This window comes from Salvia hispanica, chromosome 6, assembly GCF_029641045.1.
Source record: "Salvia hispanica isolate PSC_SH4W2 chromosome 6, Shi_PSC_v1, whole genome shotgun sequence".
NCBI lineage: Eukaryota > Viridiplantae > Streptophyta > Magnoliopsida > Lamiales > Lamiaceae > Salvia > Salvia hispanica.
Genome location: NC_142697.1, coordinates 7,788,118 through 7,804,082, shown reverse-complemented (window position 1 = coordinate 7,804,082; position 15,965 = coordinate 7,788,118). Strand labels below are relative to the sequence as shown.

General features: G+C 45.7%; 1 pseudogene; it reads left to right on the top strand.

The window, feature by feature from the left end:
* Positions 1-15,965, top strand: part of LOC148923141 (uncharacterized) — a 118,707-nt pseudogene that overhangs the window by 14,438 nt on the left and 88,304 nt on the right.

Below are 15,965 nucleotides of genomic sequence, written 5' to 3'. Positions count from 1 at the left end.
TTGGAGATGTGAAAATCAAGCATGCAATGTGTGATTTAGGAGCATCTATCAATGTTATGCCGTTATCCATTTATAATCGGTTAAAGGGGGTAAAATTGTCAAATACTAGGGTGTTGATCCAACTGGCTGATAGGTCATGTATAAATCCTGAGGGTGTGTTAGAAAATGTGTTGGTCAGGATACAAAACTTTACTTATCCCGCTGATTTTTATGTCATAAAAATGAGTGAACCAAAAGCTAGGTAGTCTAGCAGGATATTGTTAGGAAGACCATTTTTAAGAACGGCTAAGACAATTGTGTATATGGCCGAGGGAACAATCTGCATTGACTTTAATGGTGAGAAATTTGACTTTGACATCAATGAAGCCATGAAAAAACCAATAGATTCTGAAAATCTATGTTATGTTGATGTAATTGACCCCTTAGTCTAAGAATTTCTTGAGACCGAATTATTGCAGGAAAAGCTCCAAGCCTTGGATGTGTATGCCCAGGCTGATGTGGAAGCCGCTGCATGGTGTGATCTGACCAGTAGCCGAGGGTTGACTGACGAAGAGATCGAAGAAGCAATTACGCAATTTTGTCAGAAGTCAGAACTAGCAAGATCCGTAGGGGCAGTGCTACCGGCCAGTATGGAGGAAAAATCAGAAGCTGAACAAGAGCAAGAGGAGGATTCAAAGAAGAACCCTCTACCCACAGACACACTACCCCCGCAAGTGGAGTTGAAAAAGTTGCCAGCGAACCTTAAGTATGCCTACCTTGGGGAGGAAGACTCGTTCCCTGTAATCATCAATAGCGGGCTGACTGAAGAGCAAGAGGCAAGACTGCTAACTGTGCTGAGCAAAAACAAGAAGGCTATTGGATGGAGCCTTACGGACCTGGTAGGTATAAGCCCGGACGTCTGCATGCACCACATTAGGCTGGAGGATGGAGCCAAGGCGCATAGAGATTCTCAAAGAAAGGTGAACCCAAACATGCGGGAAGAGATACTGAAGGAGATCTTGAAGTTACTCTCACTGGGCATTATATACTCGGTACCAGATAGTGAATGGTTCAACCCAATCCATATGGTCCCCAAGAAATCAGGGATCCAGGTGGTTAAGAATGAGAGGAATGAGCTAGTGCCCACCAGACTAGTTACTGGGTGGCGAATGTGTATAGATTACCGAAAACTGAACACTGCAACCAGGAAGGACCATTTTGCCCTGCCATTCATCGATCAAATGCTGGAGCGACTGGCTGGGAGGAAGTACTTCTGCTTTTTGGATGGGTACAGTGGCTACTTTCAAATTTATGTGAACCCGGAGGACCAGGATAAGACCACGTTCACCTGTCCGTTAGGAACCTATGCGTATAGGCGTATGCCATTTGGCCTATGCAACGCCCCCGGTACTTTCCAACGGTGCATGATGAGCATATATTCAGATTTGATTGAAGATTGTACAGAGATCTTTATGGATGATTTCACTGTCTATGGAGACTCTTTCGACTCGTGCTTGCAACTTTTGGATGTGGTACTAGAAAGGTGCCAAACAAAGAGTCTGGTTTTAAATTTTGAGAAATGTCACTTTATGGTTACAGAAGGAATTGTCTTAGGACACGTGGTGTCAGAAAAGGGGATCCAGGTGGATCAAGCTAAAGTGGATGTCATATCCAAACTACCCTTCCCTACTGATCAGAAAGGAATAAGAGGTTTTCTTGGCCATGCTGGATTTTATCGGAGATTTATCAAGGATTTCGCCATGATTGCCCAACCCCTTACCAGACTTCTCCAGAACGAGGTGGAGTTCGTTTTCGACGAGCATTGCAAGGCTGCTTTCAACCTCCTTAAGGAAAAATTGATTTCTGCACCGATTATTCAGGCTCCTAACTGGGATCACCCCTTCGAGGAGACGTGCGATGCTAGTGACTATGCAGTGGGGGCCGTACTGGGTCAGAAGATCGATGGGAAAAGGTACATGACATTCTATGCATCTAAGACCATGAATCAAGCCCAACGGAATTATGACACCACCGAGAAGGAGATGTTGGCGGTTGTCTATTCATTCGAAAAGTTCAGGCAGTACCTACTGGGATCCAGAGTCATCGTTTATACTGATCATGCGGCGATTAAGTATCTCATTGCGAAAAAGGAGTCAAAACCCCGGCTGATCAGATGGGTGCTGCTTTTACAAGAATTCGATTGGGAGGTAGAAGACAAAAAGGGGGTTGAAAACAAAGTGGCGGACCACTTGAGCAGAATAATACAAGAAGGGAACAGTGAGGATGTGAGAGATCGATTCCCGGAAGAACATTTGTGTGAAGTGATTTTCTCCGCAAGGAAGATCGATTGGGAAGAAGTGATGAGACTTACTGGTCAGGACGTAACAACCAAGGGCAATGAGAAAGTAGGACAGGAACCCTGGTATGCGGACTTGGCCAACTACCTAGTAACGGGAGAGCTACCGATGGTGCCAAACGTGACAAAGGCTCAGAGGATGAAGATCAAGAGCGAAGCAAACTATTATTTCTAGGACGACCCATACTTATGGAAGGCAGGAACCGACCAGGTCATTAGGAGATGTGTTCTTGACTGGGAGCAACGGGATGTACTAACACACTGCCACTCCTTGGCATGTGGAGGACATTTCGGGCCAAGGAAGACTGCCAGGAAGGTGCTAAATAGCGGATTTTACTAGCCAACCCTGAATAGAGATGCATACGAGTTCTGCAAGGGCTGTGACCGTTGCCAATTGACCGGTGGGATCTCCGCTAGGGACGAAATGCCGCAAGTTCCAGTAATTGTTTGTGAGGTGTTCGACATCTGGGGTATGGACTTCATGGGTCCTTTTCCCTCATCTTATGGGCACTCCTACCTCCTGGTGGCAGTTGACTACGTATCAAAGTGGATAGAAGCCAAAGCCACAAGCACTTGTGAATCTAAAGAAGTCACCAAGTTCCTCAAGAGTCATATATTCAGCCGATTTGGGGTACCAAGGGAAATCATCTCCGATCAAGGGACTCACTTCTGCAACCGAACGGTCGAAGCATTGATAAAGAGCATTTTAGAGAAGACAGTCAACCCCTCCAGAAAAGATTGGAGCACAAGGTTGGAGGATGCTCGGTTGGCATATCGCACAGCCTACAAAACTCCTATTGGGATGTCCCCCTATCGCATCGTCTTTGGAAAGATGTGTCACTTGCCAGTAGGAATTGAACACCGAGCATACTGGGCAGTTCAGCAGGTTAACGTGGATGCTAAGGCCTGTGAAGAGGAAAGGAAGCTACAACTACAAGAGCTGGAAGAACTCAGATTGGAGTCGTTCGACTCAGCCATGTGGTACAAGGAGAAAACAAAGATGTGGCACGACAAAAATCTGAGAACCAAGGATCTCCAAGTTGGTCAGAAAGTACTACTCTTCCAGTCAAGATTGAAGCTAATGCCTGGGAAGCTCAAGTACAAATGGGCAGGACCTTACATTATCACTGCACTACGTGCTAATGGAGCGGTCGAGATTTCAGGGAGTATCCCTAACTCTGAACCTTTTGTCGTTAATGGACATAGATTAAAAATATATAGGGAAAATGAAGAGATGTGTGTGGTGGAAGAAATTCCACTACACTTTAATAGCGTCTAAATGACCAGTAGGAAAGAGGTTTAGAGTTCCATCTGGTTAACGTAATATGATTTGTGCTTATTGACCAGGTAAAACTTTAAATACCCTTAGTAATGATGTAAATAGTGTAAATATTTAGTAATTTCATTAAAGTTAAGAAGGAAAAACAACAAAAAGATTTTTTCAGATCTTAAATATTAATTTGGAGTTCGTACTGACCACGAGGATAGCACTTGGGTGAAACTCTGAATTATATTAAAGAGCCATTTATTTGCTTTATTTCTATTTCTAGCTAATTGAGAAGGGGGAGATGAGTAAAATTTGAATTTTGGTGCATGTTGCAGCTTTGCAGGCGAGTGCAGAGACTGGGAGGGCGCGTGGAGCTGGGACGTGACAGGCAACGTCCAATCAGCTGCGAGAACTCCCAACCGCCTTCCACACGAAACCTCGCAACCTGGCAACCGCCTACCACCGGTCAAAACCCTCAACTACCCACCCCTCTATAAAACACCCAACCGCCTACTCCCCTTCACTTTACAAACCCTTACCTGCATTCTCTCACCCACAACCGCCATCCCACTCCGAAAACTACCACCCACTACGAAAACCACCGTGAACCACTACCGGAAAAAGAGAACCACCACCGGTACAACCATGGCAAAGAGAAAGGCAACCAACAACCCAGCATCTACCACCGGCAAAGTCTCGTCAGAAGTCCAAGCAACAACTGAGTCGCAGCCGCCAAGCCCACAACGATCACAGCCACCGCCGACGACACAAATTCCGGCGATGGTTCCTTTAGACGCACTGGAAGCGTATCTAAAGCAACAAGACCCCAACAAAGACTGGACAGCGACCCTGGCCGGATTTAGCTTGACCGGAGGAATGCCGACGACACCAAACCCTACCCCAACAGCAACAACAGAAAACCCACCCACCACCACCCCAAAAACCTCAATTCCGACATCCGAAAACCCTACCCCAACAGTAACTGCACAATCAGAACCCTCCCACCCTTCTCCCATACACCAACAAACAGAGCCGCTCAACGTCAGCCCTCTTTCAGCCTATCAAGATCCCAACTGGGGAGAAACAGAGGAAAAAGAGAGTGGAGGGAGAGCAAACGAGAGCGAGAAAGGGGAAGCAGAGGAGATAATGGCCACTGAGGCCAAAATTGATGAAGCAGAAAGGGAGGAGATAGATCTGAACGAAATGGCCAGAAAGCAAGGGTTAATGACGGATGATGAATTCCAAGCGGTTTTGGGCAAGGGAGATAGGATCGTGGTAAACCACGGAAGTACTGGACCTCGCATCCCAGGCAGTAGGGAAGGGGGAACAACCACGGAAGCAAAAGAGTCTGAAGGCGTAGTCCACCAATCAGTGGAAGAGAGGACAGAAGGACAACCGGAAAAAGCTGAACAACTTGAAGAGGAGAGGCAACAGCCAGACACAAATCACGAGGAAGCCTCAATGGTAACTAAACCAAAGCCAGTAAAGAGGAGGCTAGTGTTGAAAAACGACCCCAAGGCAGAGAAGCAAAAACCCCAAAGAGTGTCACAGAGATGCTTAGGAAAGTGGAAGTCCAACACGGCAGGAGCAAACACAGCAGCAGATGCAGTGGAAGTTTCGAGCGAAGATGAGAAGACTACTCCTACAAAACCTGGGGAGGAGCCCTCGAAAGCTAGCCAAGAGGACACCCAAATGGCAACAGGGACAGTATCATCAACGCCGACTGACCAGAAGGAGAATACTGACAAGGTGGCTGAGGGTCTGGACCTCGCATCAGAGTCAGTAGGTCGGGAGGAGGCAGCCGGAAGTGATACTAGTACCCGCGTGGTGACCGAGCCTACCACCCAGGAGGACGTTTCAACACAAGCCGACGAAGAAGTGGAGGCAATGGAAATCGAAGAAACCAAGTATATCCAAGAAAGGAATAGAAAGGGAAAAGGCCCTGTCAAGAAGAAACAAGCCGTGAAGAAATAGCGCACTACCAATGCCAGCATAGTGATCAGAGAACCGGAAGAGAGAGGGAGATCAAGCGACAGCGACTACACTTCCAGCGAGGAGTCTAACTCGGAGAGTGATATCTCTCTAGAAGGGAAAGAATACCATGAGCAGCAGCTCCCCGACAACCACCAGAACTAGTCCTCCCTCCGGTAGAGAGGATCGTGTACCGACGATGGAGGGTAGAGCTCACTGATGAGCTTATGGAGGACATGAAGCACTACGACACCAAAAAGCTTCAAGACACATTTGACGACAAGGAAGACAGTAGCAAGCAGGTCAAATGCGGAAGGTACTCCACATACCCTCTTTGGATGAGTTATCTGTTGGTGATTCCTTCCTAGCCAGTATAGAAGCATTGGGTTTTGAATGGCTGTTAAAGATTAGGGACCCGGAGATATCTGTGAGATTAGCAAAGGAGTTCTTCACCACGTTTAGGTTCCAAGTCACTACGGACCTAGATGAGGTGTCAATTTCCTTTAGGATATTTGGTGGAGAACTGTCCATGAGTCTGATAGAGTGGACTGTGCGACTGTGTATGTGTCGCCTGGAGGAGGCAATAGGACCAGATTGGAGAAGCCGTGAGAGGGGGGTACCGAGGAGACACATAGAATTTGAGCCCCAGGAAGCATGGGAGGAGCTAACCTGCTGGCCAGTTCGCCTCCACTAAATCCAGATCCACCCACTTCAACAATTCCATGCTGAGATTGGTGCAACTCTACTAGGCTATAACCTGCTGGGGCAGAGTAATTCAGCTGCCAGAACGTCCATGACCGAATTGTACTTGGTATGGTGCGCTAATCGTGGAAGAAAACTGCATTTAGGATTTTGTACAGCCTACCAATGCCACCTGATAGCCACCTACCCAGCCAGGAACTTGTCTCTCTGCCACATACTAGGAGCTTTCGTGCGCATCAACATCATCATAACAGAGGCAGAAGACCTATCTCCGATGTACATGGTCGACGCTCCTGGCCTGTTTGATATACCCTTCTTCGTCCGCACCAACTTGGTATACTACAGAGAAGGAGTACCCCAGTTCTACCCAATGGGATAAGTCCCTGGGGGAAGGGCACAACAAGGCCAGGAGGGACAAGCTGGGCAGATCGACCAAGCGCAAATGCTGAGGCAAGAAAATCTGGAGAGGGCAGTAACTGAGCTGGCTGAGGAGAATAGACAATCACGGGCAGAGATGGCGAAGCTGACAACCCTAACGGAGAGCATCCTAAAGGAATTGGCAAGAGGAAAGGCAAGCACTGGAGCTGGAACAAGCGGACATGGAGGAAAGAAAGAAAAACCCACCGGACCTGAGGAAGAAGAAGATGATGGACAACAGGAGGAAGATGCCAACCAACTGGAAACTACTGAAGAAGAACCAACGGACCCACCTGCACAGACCCCTGCACCAAGAAGGAGCAGGAAGAACATCTGATCTAACCACCCCCAAACTGACCAATTTTTAATTTTTAAGTTTTCTTTTAGTTCTGTTTTTTTTACTTTGTTAAATAGGTAGAATTATGTGTATTAATTGTGAGCAAACCCCATTCATAACACTTAGCCTATTTAATAGTCTAAGTGTGAGAAGTAAAGGGTTTGCTACTTTGTTGCATGTGTTTTATTATGTTTTTCTTTGTGTTTTGTCATAAGCATGTTAACTCACACTTAGCTTACTGCGTAATCTAAGTGTGAGGAGTTTATATATTTATATAACATGTTTGTAAATTATACTGCTTTGTTTATAAATCTAGGTATATATCTGAAACTCTCCCACTTAGCCTATTGCATAGTCTAAGTGTGAGAAGTTTTTAGATATAATATGTGTTTGTTGTAAATGTGAGTCTGTCATACTAGCCATTCCCAATTTTCACTTCACAGCCCGTATCTGGGGCAGACACTTGTAAAGTGAGAGGGGGGAGCAAATGGCCAGTATGACATGTATATATGTGTTATTTGAGTCAGTGCATGTTAGTTTTTTTTTTAGGGTTTGTTTAGGTCTAGGAATTATGTGTCATGTTTTTTTTTATGAATGGGCTTAAATCTCAACTGCCTCGAACTGACGGTGATGGGAATTGAGGGAGATAAGGCATGCCGGAAAACAGAAACCACCCCCTCCAGTAACCCCTAGTCGGTACAGATGATGCAAGTATGAAGGAAAAACCCATCCCTTAGGTCAGACACGAAAGCCCTCTTAAAAGGTGAGTTAGAAACCCCAAAGTGGAACTACTTTCCACTAAACACTGAAAAAAAAAAAAAAAAGAGTGGCTGCCACATGAGGTCTAGGGCAAGGTGACCGCATGTAGCAAACCCTGAAGGCAGTAGGAAACCCTCCCCGCCCAAAAAAAAGAAAAAAAAAATACCTACCCTTAGAACCCCATTTTCTAGCCTGACCTATACCCCGAAATAACCCATCAGCCACTGGAACTGTGCGCGTGCAAGGCATAAGGCAAGGAAACAACTGCCCAGGAGGACATACAAATGGAACCAGCTGAAGAAAAGAAAAGCAAAGAAAGAAGGAGAAAATTGATCTGAAAATTTCCAGATCCAAAAAAATAGAAGAAGGAATAAGGGTGGCGAAGGAAGAAGGAAGGAGGAAGGAGGAAGAAGGAATAAGGGTGGCGAAGCCACAAGGAAGCTACTGACCAGTTGGAAGCCAATGTCAGAAATTGTCCAGCCGAAGAAGAAGCCCTAGCCAGAAGCCCGAATGCACACAGTTCTCCCTCATCAAATAAATAGTTAGTTTTTGAACCTTAGAGCCTCAGGGACAACTACCCCAAACATTACAAACCAATTGCCCCGTTACAAGCCCTAAAGACCTTCAGGAGCTGCACGTGAGATCTGAGTCCGAAACATCTGTGGTTTAGCATTGAGAGAAAACAGTCCTAACATCCCCTGTGAGGAATGAGTGACTGAGTGAACCCAGTATTTGGCCTAGGATTGGGTGATCCTGACGGGCAAAAATACTGACTGGGGAGGAAAAGGGGGTGGCGGAAGTTGAAGGCTGCCTAAGGCCGGATTGTAACTGATCTCAAGGAGAAGGGTGGTTGAAAATATAGCCCATTCTATGTGTTTAAGTTAACTATATGTTTTATGTGTTTGTGTCGTTGTTTGTTTTTTTCTTTTCCTTTGCGTCAGAGTCTTGAGTCTAGTTAGGTAGAGTCGGTCAGGGGGAGTAACCAGGCTCGAATTCGAATTATTTCTTTTTTGTTTGTCTTCACGCTTGAGGACAAGCATGTGGTAAGTGTGAGCAGTTTGATAAGTCGTATTCTGAGCCTTGGTTACTGGTCAGTATGTCGTGAAATGCATGTATTATCTGCAAAACAGTTGCTCAAGTGTGCGGGATTAAAGGATCCAAGTCAATAGGAGACGATTCAGGTGACGCAAGTGAAAAGGGCGCTAGAAGGGTGCAATACTGACCAGGATGCATGCCAGAGAAAAGGCTCGAGATGGAGAAGAAGGATAGCTGGGATGATCATTAACAAGGGCATAAAAGTCAAAACTTGAAGGAAGTCTACCCTAAAAAGCAAGTGTAAGCCTCCCTATAAAAGAAGCCACTTGGAGAGAGAGAAGGAGTTCGAAAAAAGTCCAAGAAGGATAGCTGGGATGATCATTAACAAGGAATTCTCTCTAGAAGATTAGTTCCTTCAGCATTACCCAATCTCTCGTTCCTCGCCACAGCTATGGTCACTTGACGTCCGAGAGTCTGCCGGAGAAATCATCGATCCACCGTTTCAGCTAGTTGCCGTAGTAGTATAAGCAGTACCATCGCCCGGAGTGGCCAAATAATCATTATTTTGCTTTCTAGTTTAATTTTTACTTGTTTTCGTCGTTGGTTTTGTTGCAAACACTCATCGCTGTTGCGTTTTGAAGTACTTTGTGAAGTTCCAACATTTTAATTATGAAGTTTCTATTTCGTATGTCGCTTTGGTTCGAGTTTGCTTCATTCTGCATAGGAAAGTTAGATCTAGTTGTTGCCTTTAATTTCTAAGTGCTTTCTTACCTGGAGTTGTCGATTTGAAGTTGTAGTTATGTTTAATCAAATTTTCGTGCATGAGTTTCTGTTCTGCGCCGTGATCACCACCTTGCATGTCATTCAGTAGAAGTAAAATTGCAGTTTCATCATTTATTTTAATTTTGAGCATTTAATCAATGGATCTTGAGTTTGAGGTTATGAATCTGAAGTTCAGTTATGGTGATTGTGTTTATCTGATTTTTGTAAATGCTTGGTGAAGAAGAAAACGTCAAAATCAACTTTAGTTTGAATCACTTTACTTTTAAGTTACTTTTGCTTTTATTCCCTACTTTTCAGTTGTACTGTCCAGACCTGTCAGAGAGCCACCCAGCCACCAGATATACCTTGTTGTCTAGATTTCCTCTTTTAGTAACTGTCTACTTTTCATATGCCTCTAAGACACCTTGTCCCCTATTTTCACGAACACCATTACATGCCTGTTATTTTCACGCCTACTAGTCAGTAGAGTACCATCTTTATTTCTTGCCTAGGTAAAATCTCAACCCAAGCGTGGTAGCTAACCAAAAAAACACCCAGGAAAGTCACCGTAGTTATCTAAACGCGTCCATCCTTGTGGGATTCGACCCTTACCTCCACAATACTAGCCAGTAGAAATGGGTTGAGGAAACTTGTTTGAAGCCAGGTCTCGGTTGTCGTACCAACGACTCAGCTAGGTCGGGAATCTCTCCCTGATCAGTTGGATACACTCCAAATTACATACGAAAACCGAATACACAGAAAAAAGACCTAAAAAGAGACCCTTCACAGGTGCAGCTTCTGGGCAGGATAATATGGTGGTGGAATCGAGCTTGCAGGCTGGGTCAGGGGTTCTTCCTCCGGTGTCTAATAGGGATTTCCCTCCGTTGGGCAGGGAGGGGCTGAGGGTGGCCAAGGAAAAAGGAAGTTTTAAGGGAGCTGGAGGAAATGCAGCTGGAAGTGGTGTGGAGCAACAGCCAAGGGGGAAAATGGACAAGAATAAGGAGAGCCTGAGGGGGAGTCCGATCTCTAAGGGGGAAAGCAGCAAAGGGGCTGGGGCCAAAAACTACAAAGATTCGCTGGCTGATGGGGTTAAGTCTAGGGGTAATTCTCCAGTCAGCTTTGAACCAGGAAAGATCAAGAAGTTAGGGGTGCAGGGAGAGACCAATGGGCTGCCTTCAATCCAATTTTCAGGGGCAGAAAATGCTTTCCTTGCTGAGAAGATGGGGTTTGCTGTGGTAGGTAAATTCTCACACTCTATCCCCTCTTCTTCCCATTTGCAAAGAGCGTTTCAAGGCATGAGATTTTTGGGGGAATATTCGTGGAGATACATCAATGCGAAGCATGTTTTAATTCAGTTTCATTTGATTGATGATTATGCAAAACTTTTGAGTGGTCCTAATGGAAAGCCGGTTTGGTTTGTTGATCGTCACCCCATGAGAGTCTTTAAATGGTCCCCGGATTTTGACCCCTTCTTTGAGTCTCCTATTGCGGCTATCTGGTGCAACCTGATTGGACTTCCTATTGGAGAATTATTAGGTGTGCCTCTTCAAGTGGATCATGCGACTATTTCTCGAACTAGACTTTCCTTTGCTAGATTGTGCATTGAGATTGATAAATCCATGACTCTGGTCCAAGAGATCATATTGAATTTGCAGGGGAGAGAGATCAGGTAGATGGTGAAATGGGACCGGGTTCCCCTTTACAGTCGGGAATGTAGGCATGTTGGACATTCAGGTGATATGTGTTATGCTAACGGGCAGAGGGTAAGGCCGATGAAAAAAGATTATAAATCCTATAATGCACAGGTTGTTCCTGTTGAGTTGAGTGCTAAGGCAGCTGAGGAGGGTACGAGGATTCAGGTTGGAGGGGAGAGATTAGAGGAGGGCAGTAAGGTGTCTGGGGGTGAGGGGGTTCTTGTTGCTGTGGAGGGGCAGTTGGGGAATCTTGGTGCTTTTTCTGGTAGGGGTCTGGAGTCGGCGGACATCGGGAAAGGGCAGGGGGATGGGGGGTTTCAGCTGCAGGGGAAGAGGCGGGTGAAACAGGGTGCTGGGGCAGAGGGTTCGAGTGTGCAGAAAGGGGTCCCCTTAGGGGCTGAGGTGGTGGCTGGTGCCTCTGAGGGGGGATCTTCTGAGTGTATCCTTGGTCTTGATCCTGCCAACAGGTTCTCTTTGCTTAATGCCCTTCCAATGGAGTCGGCAGATTGCTCTCTTGCGGATCTTGCTAAAAAGAATAAATCCTATCCGTGTTATATGAATTTATTGCCTAATGGTGACTATGATATGGAAGCTTATAAAGATGAAAAGGAGTGGGAAAGTGAGGAGGATCTAGAGAGGGAGGCTCTTCTTCAGCAAGGCCGTGGAGCTGATAAAAGAGATGTTGCCATGGTTCTTTCAAAGGGGATGGAGGAGGATAGTAGGACGAAGAAGGGAAGAATGAGTTCCTCGGTTCCTTCTGAACCCGTTTGATATGTTAGTTAATCTAATGATTTGGAATGCTCGGGGTGTGGCTAATATGAACACCCAGAATATTATCAAGCGTTTGGTTAAAGATAACAAGATTATGGTTTTAGCTATCATTGAGTCCCTGATAAAGCCGAAGCCGGACTTCTTTAGCAGTCTCTGGGGAAGGGATGGAGGTGGATGAGTGGGACGATTCAGAACAGATCCTGCATGCTCGCTTTTCTTCTCCTTTGTTACTTGCTCCTTTTTTTGTCTCGGTGGCTTATGGAAAATGTACCAGGGTTGGAAGGATTGAAATGTGGGATAAACTTAGAGGCTTGGATTCAAAGATGGATGGTTTTCCGTGGCTCGTGGGAGGTGACTTTAACACATTTGTGACTGAGGAGGAAAGGCAAGGTGGTAGAAAGAAAAGAACTCGGGAAATGTCAGATTTTGCAGAAACTATTAGTGATTGTCAACTCCTGGATGTGGGTGCGGATGGTCCTAAATTTACTTGGGCTAGAGGTGAGGTTTTTGAAAGACTCGATAGAGTCTTGCTTAGTGAGGGGTGGTCGAGCTTGTTTGAAGTCACCGGAGTAACAAACCTTCCCAGAGTTCTGTCTGACCATTGTCCCCTCTTGATTGTGTGTCGGCTCCCGGGTCCGAGAGTTAGGGCTGCGTTTCGCTTCCAAAACATGTGGGTTCGACATCATTTATTCTTGCAAGAGGTGGATAGGTGTTGGAAAGAGGAGACGGGGACGAGGGGGATGATCCAGTTGAAATTGAGCCGCCTTAAGCGGAGTCTGAAATTATGGAACCACGTTGTCTTTGGTAACATCTTTGAGCGGGTGAAAATGGCTGAAATAGGGGCTAAGGAGGCCTTGGAAAAGTATGAGCTGAACGCTTCTCTGCCTTTGCGTGCAGAAATGAACAGACTAACTGCTGAATATTTGTTAAAGATGAAAATGGAAGAGGATTTTTGGCGTCAGAAGGCAGCCCTTAAATGGGTCTCCGAAGAGGAGAGGAATACAAGATTTTTTCAAGGATGGGTTAAACAGAAAAGAGTTAAATCTAGGATCCACATGATTGAGGATGGCGGGAAAACTTTAACTGAGGATGGTGACATTAGAAGCTCGGCTGAAAACTTCTTCAGAACTTGCTCTCTGATGATGTGGGGTTATTGGAAGAACCAAACCTGGATATTCTATCCTCCCTCCCTGGTCATGTAAACATGGATCTTCTGGGAGAAGCTCCCTCGGTTGAGGAAATCAAACGAGCAGTTTTTGACATCAATGCAGATAGCTCGGCAGGTCCAGATGGTTATTCAGCGTTGTTTTTTCAGGTGTGCTGGGGAATAATTGGGAAGGACGTTGTTGAGTCAGTCCTGGACTTCTTTGATGGGACTCAAATCCCAAGAGGTATTGCAGCTACTCTTATAGTTCTTGTCCCAAAGAAGAAGAACCTAACAAGATGGGCAGAGTTTAGGCCAATTAGCCTAGGTAACGTGATGAACAAGATCATCACTAAAATTATTTCTTCAAGACTTGCTCCACTCCTGCCTTTGCTTACAGCTCCTAATCAAAGTGGCTTCATTCGGGGGAGACTACTAAGTGATAATGTTTTGTTAGCTAAGGAACTTTTCCATGAGATTTGGAAGGGTGTGTCATCCCCTAACACGGTTCTCAAGCTTGATATGGAAAAAGCCTATGATCGGGTTCAGTGGTCGTTTCTCCTTAAAGTTCTAAGTCACATAGGCTTCTCGGATAAATGGGTGAGACTTATTGAGAATTGCATTTCTCCTTGTTGGTTCTTGGTTCTAATTAATGGCTGTCATGCGGGCTTTTTCAAATCTACACGCGGACTGAGACAAGGGGATCCAATCTCTCCTTCTCTCTTCATTCTAGCCGTTGACTATCTTTCAAGGTCGCTCGATCGGCTGATTTTAGGCCGTAAAGAAATGATGTATCGCACGGCAAGGTATACTATGAGAGTTTCACATTTCGCGTATGCAGATGACATCATCATCTTCTCACAAGCACAGAGGTCAGCCATTCTTAGCCTTCTTGAGTGCTTGGACCATTATATGAAGACCTCGGGTCAGAAAGTCAATTTTGGAAAAAGTTGTTTCTATCTTGATAAAAAACATTACTCGTGGGCTCAGGAGATCTCAGCAACTAGTGGTTTCCAACAGGGGAGTCTGCCTTTCAACTATCTTGGTGTGCCAATCTTCCAAGGTCCGAAGAAAACTAGTTTGTTCTTGTTTCTGCGCGAGAAGATCTCTGTAAAAATCCATGGCTGGATCCATAGGCACCTATCCTTTGGGGGTCGACTAACACTCTTAAAGAGTGTTCTTGGGGCTATTCCTCTCCACATCTTTCAGGTCCTCGATCCTACAAAAGGTGCTCTGAGGCAGATAGAGCAAGTGATGGCTCGGTTCTTGTGGGGATCCTGTGATTCTACTAGGAAAACACATTGGATCAAATGGCAACGCATTTGCCTTCCCACGGCTGAAGGGGGCTTAGGTTTTCGGAGCCTGTCGGACACGGTGGAGGCTTTTAGTATCAAAATGTGGTGGAGATTTCGTGAGCAAAATTCTTTATGGGCTGTCTATATGTTTCAGAAATATTGCTCGATTTCCTTTCCTATGGTTGCATATCGATCCAATCGATTCAGTCCTATGTGGAGGCGAATGTTCAAAGTTGGGGGTTTGTGCCGAGATCAAACTAGATGGGTGCTTGGAGAGGGGAATATCAGCTTTTGGCATGATTCTTGGGTGTGGAACGTCCCTTTGGCAGACTTGTGTAATCCAGGTATCCCTCTTCCTAGCTTAAAAGTTTATGTTCTATGGGAAGGTGACCATTGGAATGAAATGGATTTGTGGATGGTAGCAGGGGAGGTGGGCTTGCCGGATGGGGTTGTTGAGGAAATTCTCCAAATCCCGTTTGATAGGAGAAATAAGGATAGGGGAAGGTGGAAGATGACTGGCAACGGTAATTTCTCTATTGCATCAGCGTGGGAGCTTGTAAGAAATAAGGCTGAAAGGCGCTATGTGTTTGAACTAATCTGGGGGAACTGTATTAGCCCTTCTATATCAATGTTTCTCTGGCGTCTTCTAGCTAATAGAATCCCGGTGGACTTGAAGTTACAATGGAGAGGTATTTCCTTGGCTTCTAAATGCAGGTGTTGTGTGAAGCCTAATGTGGAGTCTAGATTGCTTCTTTTTGTAAACGGGGAGGTGGCAAGAAGGGTCTGGGGACATTTCGAAAGCTGGTTCCCGCAGGCTCCTTCTTTTGTTGACAGGGGCGAAAATCTTGATCAAAGGTTTAGGTGGTAGCAAAGGCACCTAGGCCTCGGTTCCAGCCAGCATCTTTGTGTGCTGCTCCCTTGCTTTATTTTTTGGTTCTTATGGACTGAAAGGAATGAGCAGGTCCATAGGGAGAAATCATTTGAGGCAGAAAATGTAATTAGGAGAGTTTTTATCCACTTGAGAAATTTGGTGCTATCTAAAGTGATAGGGTCTGATCAGTGGAAAGGCTGCTATCCAAGGTTGGATGTTATGAATGGTATGGTACAGGAGAGGTGCAGGAGAAAAACGGGTATGGTTCTGTGGAAACCTCCTGATCTACATTGGATTAAGCTCAACGTGGGTGGAGCTTTCTCATCTTCATCGCAGAATGCAGGGGGCGGGGGAGTGGTGAGGGACAGCGAAGGGGAAATTCTCTTGGCCTTCTCGTCTGGTCTAAAGAGCGGTTCTGGGCTGGAGGCTGAAGTTGATACGGTTCTGCTGGGTGTCAGGCTAGCTAAACGTCTTGGCAGCCAGGTCTGGATCGAATCTGATGCGGAGGTTGTGGTCCGTTGGTTGGCTGCTGAGCAGCTGGGGGCAGCAGAAACTTGTGTTGAGATGGAGAAGGTGAGAAAGGAGCTTGAGGGAATTACTTGGAA